At 47.7% G+C, this 21,648-nt stretch overlaps 1 protein-coding gene across 1 annotated transcript in view; it reads left to right on the plus strand.

Moving 5' to 3' along the window:
- The first annotated feature begins 2,537 nt into the window (after positions 1-2,537).
- Positions 2,538-21,648, plus strand: part of FBXO6 (F-box protein 6) — a 39,608-nt gene continuing 20,497 nt past the window's right edge. The window contains exon 1 of the mRNA XM_065854965.2: positions 2,538-3,063. The gene's annotated coding sequence lies outside the window, so the exon portion shown is untranslated. The remainder of the gene's footprint in view (positions 3,064-21,648) is intronic.

Raw genomic sequence — 21,648 nt, forward strand, 5'->3', positions numbered from 1 at the left:
TGTGCTGACAGATCATCTCTGACCCCCCAGTATGCAGCTACCATCTCCTGCCCGCTGCCAGAGGCTGAGTTTTGCTGGGCCTTTGCTGCTTTGGAGCTTTAGGGCTGAGCAGTCTGTGCAGCTGTTAATAAACCTGAGATAAGAGCACGGCTCTAACGCTGCAGAGCACGGAGGGCACGGGGTCAGAGACACCCAGCTAAGCATTAATTCTGTTCTCTGCAGGTTTTTATCGTGTGCTACTGGAGAAATCCACCGGTGCTCTCCAGAAAGCCTCCTCTCTGATCTGCTGAGGCCATTGCTAATAAAGCTAACTACAGAAAAGCAGATTCAGCTCCTTCCTGACAAATGGAGACAAATAAGCGCTTCCTCCAGCACTGCTGCTCTGACCCCACTCCTGCAAGCTGAGAAAGCCACCCTGCCCCACCGGCTCTGATGGCAAACCCTCCCTGCACACCTAGCAGGTGGCTTTTGGGGACACTGTGATTGTAGCTGTACCGAGGCAGCTCCCAGCAGTGTTAACTGGGTGTTGGGGTGTGTGGGACAGAGCCGGGACTGCTCGGCAGGCAGAGCCGCGCTCTCCATGCTGTATTTGGAGGGGTTTGCAGCGTTTGGCAGCACTGGCCCAGAGCTGCTCGTGGCCTGGGGAAGGCTGGTGGTGACCAGCCGCTAACCTCGCGTGTGCTCGGCAGCCTGCAATTCCATTTATTAGCACTTAAAATTCGCTGTCTCTGCTCCAAATGGAGTGTTTACAGCATTGACACGAACAGCTGTCCCAGTCAGCTAGATCATAACAAATGGGAGCTCTGGCTGGAGTGGTTTTTTGCTGCAAGGGGACAATACATCTTATTATTAAACAATGAAGCTCGTGATGGATGGTGACGAGCCGCTTTGCTGTCTTGCTTGAAGATCACACTGAAAAATAAACATAAAACTGAAGGTGTTCCCAGAGATCTAGGCAAGGCCTCGCATTGTACCTGGGAAGATACAGCGGTGACGTTCTCTGGTGCCTTAACTGCAAGATCCTTTGCACCAGGGCTGTGGGTTATGCTGCCTTCTCTCCAGGAGAGATGAGCTGGGAGGGATGTGGCAGTTGGGGGAGGAAATTCAGGAAGAGAGAGGAGGAGGTGCTGGTCAAAAACATGGGGTACAGCAAGAGCTGAAGTCTTCCCTGGGAACGCTGCAGAGCTCTTGACCTCTGCAATGTTGCCTGTCATCTGATTATAAGGCAGAACGGATCAAACAGTGTCATTTTGGTGCAGGCTGAAGCAGAGCTGTGGTATTGCGGGAGCTTATGGTCTAAAGGGGTGGGGGTTTGTTGGGGACTAGGTCCTCCAGAGGCTGTGGAGGAAAATGATGGTTACTGGGAGGACAAAGCCCTCCTGGGGGCCAGGCACATCATCCCACTGCTTCAAGTGATTTGCGTGGAGGACTGTAAGCCACAGCTCTCCGAGCAGAGAGCTGGAACAAATGATATGCTCGTTTAATGCCAGAACAAAATTAGAAGAATCATATTCAACAGAAAGGAGCCGAGCTATTCTGAGCAGCTGCAGCAACAAAGCTCAGCCCTGTGCAGGTACGTTACCTACAGCTCTGTCACTGCAGAGATATTGATGGGCTCTTGGCCCGAGAGCTGCAGAGCTGAGCTGGAGATGGTGCGTGACTCACCCAGCTCCTGCGCACACCTTCGCCCACGCACCCTTCCCCTCCTGCTGGTCCTGAGAGCAGCCAGCACAGGACTGTGGGATTTTCTTATCTGTTCTCCCCACCCTAAGGGAGTTTTATTTCAAATGGGAGCTGTGAAATGATCAGAGCAGGTCGTGCTGTGATTTCACACCAGAATAAATATATTCGGAGCTCAAGTGGGGCAAGCAGAGCAGCCCCGTGGGAAGCTGTGTGTGTTTGGGCTGTATGGGTGGCGATGCAGGGTGCAGCTGCAGCACAACGGGGCTGACAGCCGCGAGGGCTGGCACGGGCTGCGTGAGTGACATGGGTACTGTTGGGAAACCAATTAAAGCTTATTTAAAATATTAGCATATCAGCAGGCAGGGATTCTTCCGACTGGATTGGTTTCACTAGGAGATCGGGGAATAGGGCCAGCGTTCATCCGGCAGCTTTTCCTTCTGCACGCTTGCGTTTATCGCCTGACCTGCCGAGGCATTGCTGGGATCTACTGGGAAGAGCAGCAGGGGGCTGCGGTGGTGGATGGCACTGGAGGGATGGGCTCTTCATTGGGAGCCAGGAGAGCAAGCAAAAAAGCAGCTCTGTTTTGGTGTTTGTGGAGTAGATGGAGGAGGAAGCTTTTAAAAATCCCAGTCCTCTTTTTCCCAACAAGTTTTCCACAGTATATATTTATATTTAGTATCTATTTAGCAAAGAGTAGGGGAGGGCTGTCTGGGAAGGGAGTTTGCTGAGAGGGGGTGGGTTTGTAATCCAGACGGATTCAAAGACAGACTTAAATAGAACATTAATGGAAGAGGGAAGGTTTGAGATTGCAGCTTTCTATTTTGGCATAAAATGAACTTTCTGTGTGTGCTGGCTGCTGCTTGAGTGCACGGGTGGTGGGTCCGTGCATGGAGGAACCTTCTTTATGTGCCCAGAAGCACTCCCGAGAGCTTTCATGTTGTTTGGAGGGATTGTTGGATCAAGTCCTAAAATCAGGAAGAGAAAAGGAGGAGTGGAGCTGGTTTGTGTGCACGCCGTGGTGGAACGAGCAGCGTTGCCGCCAGGTTGGGGCTGCTCCCTTTCTCCAGAGGGAGCTGAGAGCAGCCTGGCCTGCTGATCTGCAAGCTGCTGCGGGACACTTGATCTGGGAAAGATCTTGTGGCTTTGCCTTTCTCCCCAGGTGGAAATTGCGGATTCTCCCTGCTGCCTGGCCGGTTCTGCTGAGCTCCCGTTACCTCGCTCCTGTGCCGTCTTTTCCTTTAAAATTGTACTGAAATTACAGAATCTGGTGCTGAAAGGTTTTGCTGGATGTCAGACTGCAGCTGAAACCATCGCACTTCCTTCTTAATTCTTATCAAGGTCATCATGCTCTTAGAGATTATTTCTGCCTGTTCAGTAAAGGTGAGTGCTGGGTCCAAGAAACTCATCTGCAATAAATCTGTGCCCAGGGACTGCTGGGGAGCAAGCTGCTCTTTCCTCAGGTGTATTTGCTCTTTAGCTCAATCAAACACAGATTTCCCCACACTTGTATTTTTGTCGGTAGATATCAATATTTGAAAATTACAGTCATGTTGCCTGGTTACCCTGGGGTAGAGAAACTGCATGGACTTGGTTTCTTTGAGTGGCTGCGGGTGAGTGTGCAAGCAATTCCCAAGCAGCTGCATGGGGTACAGGGGAAATTCAGGACCTGGGGATCCAGAATAGAGATTCAACCAGAGTGAGAAACCAAAAGAGGAGTTAGTTGACCAGATACTTAACTTTTGTGGACCTGAGTACATGGTATTACCAGAAAATAATCTGAAGGACTCTGTGTTCCCACGCTAGAAGGGGATCTACTGGAGTTGTTAGGAAAAGTCAGTCTCTAATACTTCCGGATACATAAAATATCACAGCCTGGTCCCTGGACGCAGACACTGACAATGATTTCCTGCTAATGCTTTGGCCAGCGAGTCTATCGCTCAAATATTTGCTGAGAGGAAACGTTCTTGGCTCAGTCTGCCCCTGGCTGAGTCCTCACCAAGGAGGCACAGGATGATGGGAGAGGTGACCCGGGCCGCTGTTGGTTTCTGCACTCAGAGGAATTTTGCCTCTGAAAATGCAAATGTGGTTGGAACCGATTTTGTTCAAGAACGTGAACAGACACTCAAAGGACCTTTTTCACTCTCCCCATGACTTCTCCTCCTCTAATTGCTAGCATGAATGCATAAACCCTTACACTGAAGTGTTCACAAGAGTGGGTTTACTCATTTTACTCTTTTTCTTGGCATAAAAGGCACCTTATTAAGCGGGTTTTAATGTTTGCTCACCAAGAGACATGGATTATGAAGCTTTAGAAATAACTTGCATCTGGAAAAGCCAATTAATAAAGCAAAAATCCTGATGTAATTTTCTCATAAATTAACAATTTATAGATAATTTACAGTGCTCATGTCATTAGGCAAATGGACTTTAAATTGATTTCAAATTAGTAGGTTAATGATTTCCCACAGGTATCATTTCAATGGCCAGTGTATGCATGATGTTTTTTCAGTAAAGGGGTAGGTGTGCAAACTTGTGCCTCTGTAATTGAGGCAATAATTGGAGTGGTGGTCACATTCAAGTGCAGTATTGATCTGCAAAAATGTGCTGACTGTCTCCACGGCTGTGGCAAAGAGGGGCTGGGAAAGGACTCTGGGAAAGGCTGCGGTCTTCGCATAGTTCTTGTATAATAACTTTCTTTTGGTACCTTTGAACTGCAAGTGGTACATTGAGGTAGCTGATTGATTTGGTATTGTCAAATAACCTTGCAGTTCGCAGTTCTAGTTATAGTTGTAAGGGAACAATACGCCCCCAAATTGATTAAAGGCGTGACGATGGTCGCGTGGCACCGGAGACCACGCGGAGGCGGGCGGTGAGATGTGCCTGGCCCAGGCGCCGGTGGGCAGCCTTGTCACCGCTGCTGTCAGCTTCATCTCTGCGACTTTTCCCTTCTTTTTCTGTCATTTCATCCCACCCGCAAAGGTTGTAAATACTGTAGGGGATGGCCTCATGCATGAGGCATGAGGAACGCTAATGAATTCCTCCTCTGGGAGATGGGTTTTGTCCCTAACCTGCAGCGCAGGGAGAGACGCCCGCCCGGGTTGCAGAGGGAAGGGGCTCCCCTCCCATCCATGTGCTGCTCTCTGCAAGCCCCGTTTCGCAGTGTGAGGCTATGGAGGCAGGACACTGCTGAACAGAATCATGGTCTAAATTGGCAGCACCCTGAGCAATGCCCTGGGCGTTGTTAACCGTCGCCACGGATGGGGAGACTGAGTGCCGTGGAGGATTAGGTTTTGAGCACGATGGACAGTAACTCATGAATTAAACGACTGTAGAAATGGATTTTGTTGGCAGCGCGTATTTGCGGAGTGCAGTTTCCCTGTGGCTGGCTGTTTACACAAACTCTATTGCTTCCAAGCTTTGTATTGCAAAATTAAATTCCTCCTGCATTAAAAATTTATGTTGGATGAAAAGATCAGTATATTGAAACTTGGTGAGAAAACCCACCTCCGTGCACATACACAGCTCATTTAGATGTACTTTTCCTCTGAATGCTAGCTGATGATCCAAATCATGTGAGATAAGGTTTATAATTACCTTCTATCAGTGCTCTTTAGGAAGTGGAAAGGTGCCCTTAAACAGGGGGTGATCCCTATAAAGATGAAATTTATACCAACTGAGAAGTTGTTATTGCATCCTTTAGCATTGCCTGTGCTGCAGAGGTGTTGAAAAGAACCTACAGACATAGATTTATGGGAAAGCATCTTCTCACAATATGTTATTTTGGATTCAAGGACACAGAAATTCTGTCATTTATTGCGCAGAGCTACTTGTGTCAGTACACAATTCAGCTCGTAATTATAGCCTTTCATCTTATTAGCATATGCAAGAGTTTATATAAGTTTTATCCAAACATTTTTTAATTCATTAGGTGTTCTCCTTGTATCTGCTGTGCCCTGGGGCTAAGAAACACTCTGCTCCTGGTTTTTATGTAAATTAGACCTTAAAGACACACACAAATCTGTAGATGTGCTTCTCCCATTCAAAAATGATGCCTTAAGATGCATACAATAAAGGGAATAAGGATTTAAAGCCCCATCGTGGTGGAATACACCTTAGTTTGTATATATTTTGCAGGAAACATATGGCAGCACATCTTCAGAGGAGTTTGGGGAGAGAAGGTGGAATGAGGAGTGGGAAATGGAGGGGAAGCGGGCTGATGGTGGCAGGGGAGGTGAGCAGCACCTTGAGGTAGAGACCAAAGCGGGGCAGGGATGGGAGAGGACAAGGCTGGGAAGAGCTCAGGGTGAGGTCCCTGGCATTGCAGCCAGCGTGCTTTTCCTGGCGTAGCCACCATGAGTGCCGTGCGTCTTGCATGGGCCAGGAGGGATGCAGAACTCAGCGCAGGCATCGTGCTGCTGCCGCTGGAGAAGCAAGATGAGCATGAAGCAACGATGCTGCCTTCACGGTGTGGAAGGAGCCCTGGTCCTCCTTGGTGCTGGCTGCCTGTAGTGGTGCTCCCTGATTCATTGGTTTGGCCTCTTCTGTGTGGAATTCTTTTTTTCCCCATTAAACTACACGCTATTTATTTCTGCCTTCTTGGCTCTGGCTGCATGAGGCTGGAGGAGCCATGACCTGGAGGGACCATCTGTTCGTGTGAATGCTGGCAGGCAGGAGGGCTGGCGGGGGCTTCAGCTCCCGTATGCTGCTGTTCACCATGCCGCCTTGCTCACCTGGTACTTTGAATGGGGGAGGGAAAAGAAAAACAACTACACAACCCAAAACAAACAAGCAAATAATATGAAGAATACAAAAAAAAACCCACAAAGTCACTGAGGCTCCCAATTTAAGAACCCAAATGGGAGTTCGATGTTTTTGCTGCTGGCAGCCAGTGAGTGAAAACCCCTGCCCCATAGTGCTATCTGTAGATACCCGTCGCTCTCCATGCTTAGTGAGAGTGGGAGATACAACCTCTGATTAATGCCTCCAGGGAGTTTTTGCAATATTGTTTTGCAAGAAATTGTCATTTAACATGAAGGTAAATACCTTGCAGCTATGAATTAAAAAAGCCTTTTTTCCCTTCCTTTTGAAAACCACGTGTTGGCCTCGCAAGCTCTCCAGCTAACATTAAAACTGCCTCCTCCATCTGCCCGTGCTCCAGCAGACCTGCTGGTACCCAGAGCTGGCCTTGGACACCGTGCGGCCCCCTGCACCGGGTCAGGCCATGGGCAGAGTGGATCGCTGCTGGGAGACCTGGCAGAGAGAGGGAAAAATGCCAAGGAAACTTGGTGCTTCTGCCCTTTTTACCTCTTGCAGGAGGCTGCTGGTTCCTTGGCACCGGCTGGTGCTGAGTGCTTGGATATGTAAATGAGTTCACTTTCATTAGGGATCTTGGCTGTGTGAAAACGCCATTGACTCCATCAAGGCTCATCTCTTTTAATACCTGCGTTTCCCCTGGAGACATCGACGTTTCTAAGCTAATAATTTCTTATCAGACTCTGGTGACTTTTACTTGCGAAAGGAGCTTGGTGGGGGAGACACCACTCCTAATATTTTTCCTTCATTTCTAAATGATGTGAAGTCTTTTAATTACTATTGCTCCTCTGAAATATTTTGCTTTCACCTTCGCTTGGTCCTTGGTGCCTTGTGTAGTTCTTGCTGACGTTACCCCGGCTGACTAACGCAGCAGCCAAAACCCACAACAAAATCCTTCCCATCACTCTGCGTTGGAGATCAAATAAAATGTTTTTGGGATGGTCACTGCATCATTTCAGGCAATAATGGTACCATGTGAAGGTGTTGGAAGTTTTCTCCTTTTCCCAGTAACTCCCTAAAAAGCCAAAAGCATGCCTTGTTCTGACTCCTTCCTAGCAATGCAAACAATTATCGTTGCCTGAAAGCCACGGCAGAGCTTTAACAGCATTGCAAATTACGCTCATAAATTCAGAGCGCAACTAATTGTTGTTTTATGGAGTAGATGTTCTTTAGGAGAAAAAAAACCTATCTGTAAACACTGTGATGCCCTGCTGAGCAGAGGGCTATTTATCCCGGGTGAGAAATAGCCTTCCAGAGCGATCTATGTGCAACATGGATCACAGGCTTCTCAAGGGCACTCACATTCCCTTGGTGTGGTTCTGGGCAAGTGGGATCTGCAAGACGCTGTTTAACGTGGGGTTTCATCTGCTGCTGGAGGAATATGCTTTGTGACTACAGTGTTATTTATCACCTGTGCTGGAAACCCCTCCGGACTGGCTGAGATCAGAGCTCCCCTGTGCCGCCCACTGCCCTTGTGAAGGGGAAGGATGCAGTTGGTTTGAAGGATTACACCCAAAGTGGATGCGACTGGCTGGGGACAGAGGTATAAACCTCATTGTGCAGGGGAAGGGAGAAGCCGGGCCGACCCTGCTTTGTTAATTTGCCAGGGTAGTGTTGTGTGGTATTTGTCATGGTAAGGAGGTGCCGTGAGAAGGTTTTTGCCCTTCATCTGTCTTGAGCCTGTCCTGAGGATTGATGGGCGAGCCAGGAATGAGCTGTTCTGAGTCTTGGCCCAGAGCCCTGACCTGGAGTGGCCTCATCCTGCACCCAGGGAAGTCAACTCCCCATGTGCTCGGGGGGTCTCCAGGCTTGTGCTGCTGGAACAACCCGCGTTAGGCTTCAGCTCCTGCTGGTACTGCTCCCCATGGGCAAACAGGAGCCCTTTAGAAGGCCACTTCACTTCCCCAAGTGCTGCCATTCTTCTGAGCCTTTCTCTCTTTCTTCCTAATTGGATCTCCTGTAGTCAATTGTCTTCATCTGTGGAAATGTTATGAGGGTTGAGGTTTCAGCACTTTTTTTTTCTCATGATAATTTATTGTACTTTAATTCCATTTTCAGTGTGCAGTGACTTGGCAGGGTATGTGATTTGCAGGGAGGAGGAGAGTGGGAGGCTTTATAAATAAAATACCTGTTTCTATTCCGTGTCCCTTCACGACCAGGGACCAATCTTCATTACACCAGAGCAAACCTGGGAAGCTTTCCACCAAAATTTAGGGAGGCACCAGCACAGCACTGGTGTAGCAGAGATAAGAATCTGACTGCATGTGAGTTGTCAAGGCTGTAGCTTTCAGAGCTCTAAATAGACAGTGTATGTGTATTTTAATAACCGTAACCTTCACAGCAAGCGCATTTCTGCTGAAGGTGCAGAATGTAAACTTGCATTATAATAGCTGGAAAGGTTGTTTGGTAGATCATAATATTCTGTTTGGACTGGGCTTTGCTTTGCTCCAGGAGGCTCTAGCAAGGCTTTGAAAGGGAATGATGTCCTAATTGAGAAGCTAGCAAATAACAGCTTTCAAAGGGTCCTTGCCTAGTAAGGTAAGAGACACCTAAAAACATACTTTCAGTGGTTAGAAGCACACAAGAGAACGTCCTTGTGGGCTGAATGGGACTCTTTAATTACAGGGAATAACAGTGCTTTGAGCTTTGCAAGTGCTCTGTACAATCAAAATGCTTTTGGCCCTTCCTTGCAGGTAGCAGGTAGAGACAGGGAAGCTTGTTCTGTGGCTTTCCCCCAGCAATGCTGACTCTTGGCAATCGCTCAGAATGACTTGAAGGGGAGAAAATCTTCTTCCCTCCCCTCCAAGCCCAGATGTGATTTAAAGAGTCCGTTTTCATTCCTGGTCTGAATGCAAACATTGAGCGTTACTGCGAGGAGGCTCAGCTGTATCTGTGTGTGGTCTCTCTTGCTGCCCTGCTGGAGCCCCTTGGACTTGCAGTGCTGCACCTCTGCAGCTGAGATCCCAGCTGTAACCTATTCACTTACCCTGGCAAAACCTTTCAAATAGAGCCCAAGGCTTTCCAGGCATCATGTTGGTGAATGTGAGCAATGCCAGCAAGCTGTTCGGATTCAGGTATGTCAAAAGCAGGGAATAGAATGTAATGGGAAACACAGAGATATGTATTTTAAGTGATTTTCTTCCAAATGGGAGCTGAATAATTTTTTTTTGGTTTTGAAACTTGGGTTTTCTAGGACTGAATCTAAAAAATAAATCCCTTCCACCCTGAAAATAATCACCTAAACCTTCAGTTTAATCAAAACATTTATCTCCAGTAGATTGAGTGGGAGCTGTTCCAAACTGGTGCAATTTAAGCTCATTTCTAAGTTGAAATACATTTGATCATTCACCAGAGCATTTGAAAAGTTATTCACTTTTAACGGGCAATTCAGCCCTGTTGCCCTCCACCAGCACAAACGCGAGTCCATCGTTGTGAAAACAAACGCAGAGCTGTGACCTTGGTAATTGTGCAACCAGCATTTCCACTGGTGTTCATCTCAATGCCACGTTTCTTCCAAAACATACCCTCGGGCACATGGTTCAGGTGCTTTCTGAGCTGGAGCCCGGTGTATAAACCCTTCGTGAAGTTTGTGTATGGGAACAAAAGGCTCTTATTCAGCTGTTGCTGCGTGGGAGCGTTACAGTGGTGTGTGGGGAGGAGGAATGTGCGTCTGTGCGATCACAAAATTGAATTCATTCTGTATATTGAGGTAGCAAGTGTCATTTTCTTCACACAAAAGAAGCAAGCTCAAGAAATAAGAGGTTTAAATCATCAATACAAAAGAAATATGCCACCAGTTGTACCACTGTAAACAAATGAAGCTGCATGTCTGTCTGAACAACCGATAGCTCACAGGCAAGTGAAGAAAAACCACTCAGGCTGTGACATTTCTTCAAGGGGACCTTAATGTTTTGATTTACCTTCACTAAGGAGCAGAACACGGTTGTATTAGCGGAGCTGCCCCAGCCCTGAACTTTGCTGGCTCCAGCATGTTTGTGTGAACGCAGAACATGGGTCCCTGGGGAAGGACTTGGCTGGGGCACCGGCTGCTGTGTGTCCCTGCAGAGCCGGCTCTGCAGCCAGCACACGCGGTCCTGGGAGCCGGAGTGCTGCAAACCGTGTGCTGCCCGGTTCTGTCCTTCCCAGCACTCTGGTCACCCTGTGGAAAAAGCTTTTGGCCGAGTTTGTGGGAATGCGGACTCAAACAGGATTGCCAGGGCGGGGATCAGCAAGTGCGGGGAGGTGAAACACCAAGTGCCTCCTTGACATTTCCTTGTCTCCCTTCCTCAGCCACCAAAACTTCGGTGAACAGCAGGAAGCACAGGAGCGATTTACCCTTTGGCATTTAAATTACAGACAACATTTCCAATTAATTTTTTTTACTAGATGTTGGTTCAGATGCATTAGCCTCTTTATTTTATTAGGGTTATTATCCGTTGTTGAGGCTGCTAGCGATGCAGAATTTGCTGACATTTTAGCAGAAAGGCTTCCGAAAGCATTGCCTGCTCTTAACCTTAGGGAACGTGGAGGACTCTGTCCTTGGGCATTTGCCAGGGCTATGGCTGTCTTACAAGCTCTGCATCTCTGGTGGGATCTGCAACCCCAGCGAATCCAGCATGTGCTAGAAATCCCAGGGTATCTTTATCTACCCCTTGACTGTGGTTTGTAGGTTCTGCACAGATGGTGGGGGTTCTGGGAAGGATGCACAGGGAAACCCTAGATTTGCCCCTGGAATTGCCTTCCAGAAAGGTATAGAGCTGAGCCCAAATGTTTCCTGATGGTAATGCTTTTCATCTGTTTTATTCTGCTGGTCAGATAAAGGTTTTCTTTTTCTCATCATGATGACAGATGTTCTTTGTCAGGGCTCTTAATCTCTGAGGCTGTGCAAATAAACCTACAGACCTGCAAAGAGTGGAGGAGGAGGAGGAGGAGGATGTGACCAGTCAGGCAGGGAGAAGGAGGCTGAAGAAAGAGCAGTGGGAGGGAAGCAGAGAGGGAGAGAGGTAGTGTCACATTGTTCATTTGTGTCACTTGTCCTATTTTCCTGAACTGTTGTGAATTAGAACAAACTGGGTCAGCAGAAACTTGCTGGTCTCCCAGTAGAAGCATCAGGAGATGATGTACAGGAATTTAGCCATATGAGGTTTTTATTGTTTTATTTTCCAATGCACTGTGGCTGGGATTTAGCTTGGAATGGCTTTACTGAGAGACCAGCAAGGCAACAGTTGTAGCATTACCCGAAGTGAGCAGAAGATGCCCAGGGATCAGCTGCGTGGCTGTTTCAGGCTTTATGACAAGTGTGTTGCGGGGATTTTGCTTTGTACAGAGCTGTGTAGTTAAATCCTCTTCAGCTTCTTTGACTGGTGCTGCTCACGTTAGTTACTTTTCTGCTGGAGAGCTCTGGTGCTGGTGTGGTGGGAGAGAGGAATGCCCTTTGCTTCGCAGGGTGCTCGGGGCTACTGCAGCTGCCTTTGCTGGTTATTCTGAAGGCATTCGGGTTGCAGGAGGAAGAGATCTTGCAAGCACTTACCCTGGTGTCACTAGTGGTGTGTCTGTGGCCCTGTGGGACAAGATACATTGCTTGGATGTTTATGTAAACTCCATCTAAATGGTTGTTTTCCAGGGCAGGATCAGGCATCTGCTGATATTTAAGGCAAATGGGGCATGCGTGCCCCCAGGACTGATGCTTGCTGTAACCAAACTCAGTATTTCTCCTGACAGTCTTTGCCTCTGCATAGCATCTTCCATGTCCAAGTCCCAGAGCCTTTACAAGCCTTAATTACCTGCCTTTCTCATCACTTTTCTGTGGAGTAATATAAGTCTCCAGTTTATAGAGTGGAGCTTTGAGGCACAGAGTGGCTAAGGTCAAGAGGAGGGATGCACGGAGAATGGTAATAGAGGCCAGCAAAGTATTTTGACACTGAAATTCCTTCTGATTCTGAAGGAGAATTGGAAATACTGAATTATCTGTGTCTTTACAAACTTCCCTAGCAATGTATGCACAGATCTCCTTACTGATACAAGGTGAAGAGTTCTCTCCATTACTGCTCCCAGGTGATGCCCTTAGTGGGGCATGGGGCTGTGGGACTCTCGACAGGAGATGTTTCGGGCTTAAGATGTGCAGCAGGAATGTAATGCAATTTATGAGGCATAGATTTAAATGAATTGGTTCATTTATAAAATCAACTTCTCCAGGCTACTTAGCTTTTTGATGTCTCACCAGTATTTAATTGTCTTAACTTGGTCTTAATAGAATTATTAGGTTTTATATCTGTGTAGATCTTGATTTATTTCCCAGCTCTCAATCTATTGGCCTGTGGCAACATTTCTGCCTAGCTTTGATTTGCGGGAGGGGGGAATTATTAGACCAGCAAGTTTGTTCTGCGTTAGCAAAGGGAACAGTTCTTAACCAAATCATCTGTTTCGTGCTGCAGACTTTATTGCAATGGCAATGCTTACCATACTGCATGTTGTCTTAATGGAGTTAATTATTCTCCTTTCCCAGCTTGGAATGGCCTCTGTCCCTCAGTATTGCATATCTGAGTGTTGCTAACCCTAAACACAGCCTCAGCTGTCTGGCTGCATTGGGACTCGAGGTGATGCAGGTCCAGGCAGGCTGTACAAAGTCAGGGAGAACTTCATTTCACAGCAGATATCTGCACAAATAATTACAAAGACTGAAGATTCGCAGCCTGGTCTCGGTTGCACCACATCTCCCTTCCCCAGTGGGACAGCAGAGCCTACCTTGGCTTGCCTGACCTCTGACAGTTCACAGGGCGCGAGCCGTCTGTCTGTCTGTCTGCATAACCTGAGGGGTCGATGCTACTAAGTGTGAGCAGGGAGGAGAAAACCTTTTCCAAGCAGAGCTGCGAAATGAAGTTTCGAGTCAAAGTTGGTGACTGGAGGGTGAAGTGAGGTAAGAAGATAAATATTTGAAGTTTCAATATTTGTGTTTTTCTGAAATGTTTAAGTATGTTTTGAAACAAAGTCTTTGTGTTTGTTCTGTTTGATACAATGTAGGATTTTCTGGACTCGAGCCAAGATGAAATGTCACTTTTCACGTCTTGTCAATGACTAAGTTAAAGGGAATAAGGAAATGAACTCCCTGAATCAACTGCTTCCCCAGGCTGCCAAGTTCTTTGGCTGGGAAGGGAAAGATTGGCCCTGAATCCTCAGGGATCCTGCTCTTTGGGGAAGAGACTGCCCAGCAGCAGACTGGGGCCAGCGGCTTGGGACACGGGTGGATCTCGCTCTTAATAACAGCAGGGGTCAGCGACAGCGCTGGCTGCAGCTGATAAGCAAAAGAACAAGCTGAGAACTGCAGGTCAAGAAACAGCAGCTGTCATTATCCTAGAAGCCCTGATAACATAATCCATTAATAATACCAACGTAACACCAGCCGCTGAGAGCAAGGAGGGGGAAGCTGGGAAACCTGGCCCTGCGTTTGGCGTGGAGTGACATGGGAGGCCACAGCTACCAGCTGTGTGGGGCTGGGGATCCTCTTGCTGCTGAAGACCTTTCCTAAGGGTCTGGGGGATAACGGGGCTTTGCAGAGGAGGTTCGTGTCCTCAGGGCTGTGCAGCTCCTCAGCAGTGGGGAGTTTGTGCAGAGCCTTGAAAACACTGCAAAAAGTGTAGCTTGCCTCTCACTGGATATGTGGTCCCTCTGCCCCCGATTTAAGAAAATATTGCCCTCCAAATTCAATCCTGTAGCCCATTATTCATGAGGTCATTACACAGTTTAATTTAATCGCCAAATGTCAGCAGAATCCCATTTATTCTGCCAGCTCACTAGAGATTTACCTATTTATTTTACATTTCAAATGAATTGCTCATTATTCTGTCATTCTGGGATTTTATTCTGTAATTTATTTTGTGGGCCCTGACAAGTTGAAAATGAGCCCTGGTTCTCTCCTGTCTTGCATGTTAATTGTCAGACCCACGGTTCAACTGTTCACTTGCAGGACCGAGGGACCTGACCCAGTATTCGGGAAGGGAACCAGGCTCTATAATCCCACAGCTGCTGTTGCTGATTCAATTGTGACAAAAAGAAAATACCTTTTCTCTTCCCTTGCTCCTTCACCTTTTGAGTCAATGTCAAAGGACAAATTACCTTGTGCAACTTGCTACTGAAATTTATTGTGGCAGTTCAGCGGTGTATAGTGTCCCTTACGGTGTGTGGCCGTGGGTGTGCATGTGCGGTTGGAGTCTTCAGAGCAAGGGCTGTAAAATAAAATTGTTGGAAAGAATACACTGTTTGGGTTATAAATCAGCCTTCTGTTTTAATGAGGTTGGGAGGAAATGCTCCTTGGTGAGGGCCTGTCCCTAGGTTGCCTATTTCTAGCTCTTTTCTTGTTCTTGCTCTTGTTTTCGTCCCGTGTCGGCGCTGGAGTAAACAGAGCAGTGCTCTGCTCCAGCTATCACAGCAAGGTTCCAGGCTCCTGTGGTGCCTGGATTAGGCCTCACTGGCTGCTGTAGGGCTCACGGATCAGCTCCTTGCAAACAGGTTGTTGCGCTTGTACCTTTGCCTGGCTACTGAGATCATTGTGTGCGATCTGAGCCCTGTCCAGCCTCTTTCTCTTTCCTTTTGCAGAACACACAATATTATGGAAAACCAATTTTCTGTCTGGGTTTAGCTCTATATCTGCCAATTGAGCACTCTGCACTATTTCTCAGCTGCTCGGTGAGATACCCATGGGCGCTGCACATTGCCCCTGTATTATCAAGCTGAAGAGCAGCTCTTCTGTGCTGGAGAGAAGACTTGTTAAGGAAGTTCAGAAAAGGCCAAAGAGCCACTAGAAAGAGCACGAGGAGGAATCCAGAGGATACAGAAGGGTATTTCAATCTTCAGGCTCATTTCTTGGTAGAATATAAACTGAGTATACTCTCAACTCGATGAGAGCAAACAGCAAAAAAATCCACTGGGTTTGTCTTAGACGCTTTCCCTGATTCTGACACAAATCCAAAGCACCTCATTGATTTTCTGCTTTGCCCAGCCTGAGATCAGCAGTATGAGATTGCTCCTATTTGCTGGGCTGAGTTATTGCCTGCTGCTCCCAGTGAAGTTCCCTGGCAGGTGTGAGAGCTGGACGGGGCAGACCTGGTTGGCTTTTTTTCTGAGATGTTATTCTGACAGAGCCAGACAGGGCTCACCAGAGCCCGACAGAGCTGGACAGGGCTCACCAGAGCCCAACACACCAAACAGGACCCGACATAGCTCGACATGGCCCAACAAAGCACCACAAAGCCCGACAGGGCTTGACAGAGCCTGAAAGACAACGACAGAGCTCTCCAGGGCCAAACAGAACCTGACAGAGTATTTTCCCACCCTTCTCAGCCCATGTTTTAGAAGTTGTTGTTTCACAGGATGGGGAAGAAGCTTTCTTAGATCTGCCTCACTATCCTGGTGATGTAAGCTTGACCTGGCCAGGCCGGTACCCACATAGGCCTGCTAAAAAGTCCTGGATGCTGTTAGTAGCACTGACAGTGACCATGGTCAAACTGTGCTCCCTTGCCTGCCTGTCTTCTCTGCTCAGTCCATCTCATCCGATTTATTAACATCAGCGAAGTGCCTTATAGATGTTATGGGGTTCTACTCCATGAGGGGCAGGTGGCTCTGTTTTTGTGAATAATGGCTTGGAAAGTGTAATTTTCAAACCAGATGTCAGGCATGTTTATTTCTGGATACTTAAGTACTCTTGACTTGGCCCTAACTGAATTGGTGTCCTAGCATTTTTCTTAATTATGCTCTCCAATTCCTCTATGTCAGTGTTTAATTGGAGATAAATTGGGAAAAACAGTGGTGTGCATCCTGCAAGAGGAAATGGATCATCTGCACGTTTCTTCCATGCTTCTGGCAGGCTCTAGGGAAGAGCCCAGTTAAATTTTGGCTTGTCCTCCCCCTTCAAGGTCAATGGCTCCTCTGCTTCTCTCCCTGCTGTCCTGCGGATGCCAGGCTGCATTGCTGAGTGTCTTCATCACCACCTGTCCCAGAGCAGAGTGGCTGTGCTGAGGAACGCGACAGGCTGAGCTGGCTGTCCCATGCACCTCCTTGTGCCCTGGGGAGGGGTGTCAGACCATCGCTAGCTGTTCAGTAGAGGAGTTTAAGCCTTGCCTGGCTAGAATCTGCTAGAAGAAAGGCTCTGGAGCCCTGCTGAGCACTCCTGGCCCTGCCTTCAGCTGAGCACAAGATGACAAATAGAGGTTATTCCTGCAAATGCTCCTTCCACCCATTAACAAGCAGTTAATAGTACAGAGATCCATAACAATCCCTCAAACTGGCTCCGGAGGCTGTGTGGCAGTGTCCCTGCTGAGCAGCATCTCTTGCACCCTCCTGTGACTGGGAGAGTGGGGAAGGGGTGAGGGGACCACTGCCAGGGGAGCTGGATAAGTTTGAAGGCTTAATCTCCTTCCTCTGTCCCCATAAGGTGAGCGTCACCATGACTAACACAGACATAGCAGCTTGTGTCCCTCTGACAGCCAGGGGATGCAGGGCTCAAAATCCCTGACGGTGCTGCAGGTGAACACTTGCTTTAGGCTCGTTTTCCCTGAATCTCGGTGTTCCCAGGCAGGTCGGGAAAGCAACCTTTGCTCAATTCAGTAGGCTCTGCTGGCTGGGGTGGCTGTTTGATGTTGCAAAGCTCCTTGTACCTCTTAACTGTACAAACTCCTGCTCCTTTTGAAGCTGCATAAGCAGTCACATTACTGAGAGCACTAAGTAGAAAACAGAGCCCCTCAACACCTTCCCTGCTGGTAACACATTGTGAAAAGCTTCCTTTCCTTTTAAAAGGAGCAAAGAGCCTTGCTTTACTGCCAATAGAAGATGCATTTCTCTGGCAATCGGCGTAAAATAAATCTATTTAAATAGAGGTAATTTGGTGCAAAGGAATTGATTTTGCTATCACGGTGTGTTGGATAACACTAGCTTGTTTCTTTTTTCTTTTTTTTTAAAAAAAAGGTGAGCGGGAGGACTGCAGTTTGATACTTTGTACAGCCGTGTAGCTGTTTCCCCCCATATTTTTTAAGCCTGACTCAAGAGAGATGTTGCCGTCCCTCTTATTTTTTTTCTCTTGGTAGGTTTAGCTTTGCTGCTCTATTTAGCAGGAGAAATGCTGGGCTAGTTAGTCCAGCCCCACACACCAAAAATGCCCACTTCATTTTGGATGATCGCACTTCTAGAGGAGATGGGGAAGGCACAGAGATGACAATAGTAGGGCTTTGGACACCCACGAGCTCTGGTAGTAGATGTAGGGGCTTAGAACATCCCATAATTGCACCATTGGTTATCTGCAGCTGACTATTAAAAAAATGAGGTGTCTAAGGAAAATGGATATTTAGTTGGCTTAGGCTGTCAAGTTGTAGAGCTGTCTTGTTTTGTCTCAGTGTGTTCCCCCTTTATCAATAGGGAGCTTTCCAGCACTGCCAAATTACCCCAGGACCAAGTCAGCCTGGGTTTGCTACGTGTGTTTTGTGATGCCACGGCAGCCTCGGCCCGGCCCGGCCCCTTCTTCAAGCTGATGTCGGACTCCTCCAACAAGGCTGTGGGCTCCTGGGGTGCTGCTGCTTGGGAAGAGGCTTTTGCCTCTCTTGCTCCAGCGAGTTGAATTATGGCTGGAAAAGGACCAGTTTTCTTGTTTTTTATCAGAAAACCTTTTGAATTTACCTCTGTGGCCTGGCTAGTCTAATAATGAATTGATTGCTCTGTGCCTTGGCACGTTTTACAGAAACCCTGTCAATATAAAGCACTTGATTTAATCAATAAGAAAGGGGCTAGGGACTTCAGACTGGGATTTAATCATTGCAACATCACTGGTGACATTTCAAGTGACAGATTTCCTATTAACCTGGGGAACCCTGTTTGGCTTGTTCCTGCGGTGCCCTCTGATCACCTAATGTTTGGGGGTGGAAATCCCTGCGCAGACCCTGGTGTTTGTGGCTGCAGGACCAGGGAGCTGAGCAGTGATGGGGACGGGAAGAATAAGACTCCAGATGGGGATAGTGCTCCTGCCTTAGAAGATGCGCTGCTGGCTCTGTACTCAACCCCACTGTCAGGCTGCAAATTTGATAATGTTTGACAGCAAATAATTAATGCAGTAATGACTGCTTTTTGCCAAGAAGCTGCATGGAGCTCTGCTCTGCTGAAGGAAGGCTGGGGCAAAGATCAGCCCCTTTGACCCCAGTCTCTAGTGAGTAGTAGCAATGCTGCTGTGCACCAAAGGTGGGGTGAAGAGCTCTGGTTGCTTCCAAGGAAAGGTCAGTGCTTGCAGATGGCAGAGCCTGTGTGAGGCTCTGTCCAGACCCTCTTCTCCACCTCATCACAGTGCACTGTTCCCTGGGCAGCTCTGGGAACAGAGGTGTCTTGTCCTTGCTCTGCTGGAGCTGAGATGCTGCCTGCTCTTCCTGGGCCTGGACCAGAAGTTGCTGCCAGCTCCCTATCTTTCACCAGAGCCCTTTCTTCTCAGCAGGGCAAATAGAGGACCCATGACCCCCTCTGCTGGCAGTCATCTCCCGTTGAAATATTACTTCGAGCCAATATAAAATTCATTCAAATCATCATCCGTGTGAAATGAGAAGGCAAGGGTTTTCCTTGCTTTTCCCATTAAGAATAAATCTGTCCTCTGAGACAGTGTGTTTACATCATTTAATGAGCCTCTGCTGTCTGAAGTGGCATCCCTGCCTGCCCTACAGGATGAGCCACACTTGCTGGGCATCCTCTTGTCTTTCTGTTCCTCCTACAAGGGGTGGGAAACGCTCCCAAGCTGCCGGTGCAGGGTTCCTGTGGCTCCCTCCCCCCAGACTGGCTGTATTTCAGCTCTGCTGCTGACACTGGAGTTCGGTTTGACTGGGGCAGCCAGGTGAGGCTGGGACACAACACAGAAACTAGCTGAGACTTCAGAAAGAATTTTCACTGTTTTATTGAAGGCAGTTATTTTGCTAATTGAGCTAACTCAGGGTTCTTGAGGCTGGGGGTTGAGTGATTTGTCCATTAGCTGTGGGGTGGCACAGGATATGAGCTGGAAGCACTTGCATGGGCCAGGCTGCAGGACAGTACAAACATTTCCCATCTTGGTTTTCCTCTGCACTGTGACACGCTGGAGTTTGGGGTGTAGGGGTTTTTTTTTAAGATAATCTTTGGAATTTCATAGTTTATTTAAGAGACTTTGTTCCTTTGTGTTATTTTTAGCTTGCTCTGGCAGTGACATGAAAGCACCTTCCCAGCCTCTCTAAATGAGGAGCTGCTTGCCTCTCTTCACTGGATATGTATTATAGGTGAGGGAAGAGAGTAATAGAGCCAGAAATGTAATTATATCTCTCGCAGCGTGGGGCTGTTCCATGGCAAGACCTTCGCTCTGTGTCTGGTGGTGAGGAGCAGCGTTCAGCTGCAAGATTTCCACAAAAGAAACAAAGCGGTTGTTGACTCGGGAGGTCTGAGTGACAAGAGGGGGATGCTGGGGGGTGAAGCCCAGAGGTGATTTTCCAAGCATGCTCTGTGTCAGTGGGGTTGCCCAGTCCTTGTCCCCTCCTGTTAGCAGCAAACTGAATTTTCCTATGTTTGAAAACAGCATTCTCATCCATTTGGGCTCCTTGGCACTGACAGGAGAGCAAAGACCTCATGGTTAACTGATCTAGCTCAGAAAAGTTGTCTCACTTTTGCTCAATGCCACATTGTCCCTTTAAACCAGTTCCCTGAGACCGGGAATTAACTGCTCACTGGTTTTATAGGCTATACAGGCTTTTCCTTCTGTGCTAGCACCCAAAGGTGCTGTTTGTCACAGCTGTGCCCAGCACGAGGCAGAGGGCACCTGTAGCTAACTGGTGGAACTGGGACAGCTGTGCATCCAACTAATATGTGACGAGGGGACAGTCACCCTGCCCTCTGCTCTGGGTGTGTGAAGGAGCGAGGGGCTCAGTGCTCAGCTCACTCCTGGATGAGCGCACTGGACATTTTGCTGTCTATAGAAACTGGATGATATCCTGAGCTGGCACCTGAGCTGCAAAACGCTCTGCTGACTTGGCCTGGATTGTGGAGGAGGGCGATGCGTGGTTACACCAGCTGCGGTGCTGACCTAGTAACTAGGAAGTAGGGTTTTTGATAAGGATGGAATTGGTCCAATTTGGGCTGTACAAAGCAGCTTTTTAAAGCCGGTCCTGCTGTGAGAGTTGAAAAATAGTGAAATAATAATAATAAAAAAACCTCCATAAAGAGGAGATCTTGAAGACTTTATCCTAATCCTATGAATGCTTCCTGCATTAAAGCATTACTGTAATGAGAATGTGTTAAAGGCTTTGCTAGAAAACCATTAAAACAGATTAGAGCATCTATCTGTACCATAAAAAGGTCCTTTTAGTGTAACTGCCCATAATTCCAGCTGTCACAAAACAAGAGACTCCTGAAATGACCTGTGAGCAGCCATTAAAACCGGGAAAGACTCAGCCATAAGGGCTTGCTTTGATTATTTTCAGTACAAAAAGTACTTTGACCCTTGGGCTCTCCTTTCTTGGGGAACCTCTGCCTAGAGGAATTAATGACCACTCATTAAACCAAGATAATCAGCACCTGAATTCCCAGCTGCCTGCAGGGAGGAGGGTGAAGGCAGTGCTGTGAGATGTGCCATGTTGTGTGGCTTTCCCTTGGTCCCCAGACCTGTCCCCAACTTCCCAAACACAAATGTGGGCTGGCCAGGCAGAGGCTGATGTGACCTGGGACCAGGAGGATGGGCAGAGTTCAGCAAAGCTGGGGAAGAGGAGTTTGCAAAGACCTGAGCCTAAGGTGAGGCAAGAAACTTTGCTTTCTTTGGAGCTCTACCAATCCGAACATGCTCTTTTCACCGAAACAACGGTTTTTTAAAATCCAAATCCCTTTATTTCGCTAGCAAATATATGGGTTATTTTAAAAACTGAAATCCTCCCCAATCTCTGAGACTTTAGCTTAGCTGAAATGACATTTTCAATGGAGGAAAAAGAACAGAGGAGGAGAAATATCTAGCCACCTTGGTCATGATTCTCTTCATCCCAAATGAAAGAGTGGAGATTTAAGGACAGATGCACAGGGCTGAAGGAGCTGGGGAGTATTTGAGAGAGAACAGAGGCAGGATCCAGATTAGCATCAATGCTTTTGGGTTTCTGCCCTAGTAACAATTCAGACACCAGCTCC

Source organism: Patagioenas fasciata, chromosome 23, assembly GCF_037038585.1.
Source record: "Patagioenas fasciata isolate bPatFas1 chromosome 23, bPatFas1.hap1, whole genome shotgun sequence".
Taxonomy (NCBI): domain Eukaryota; kingdom Metazoa; phylum Chordata; class Aves; order Columbiformes; family Columbidae; genus Patagioenas; species Patagioenas fasciata.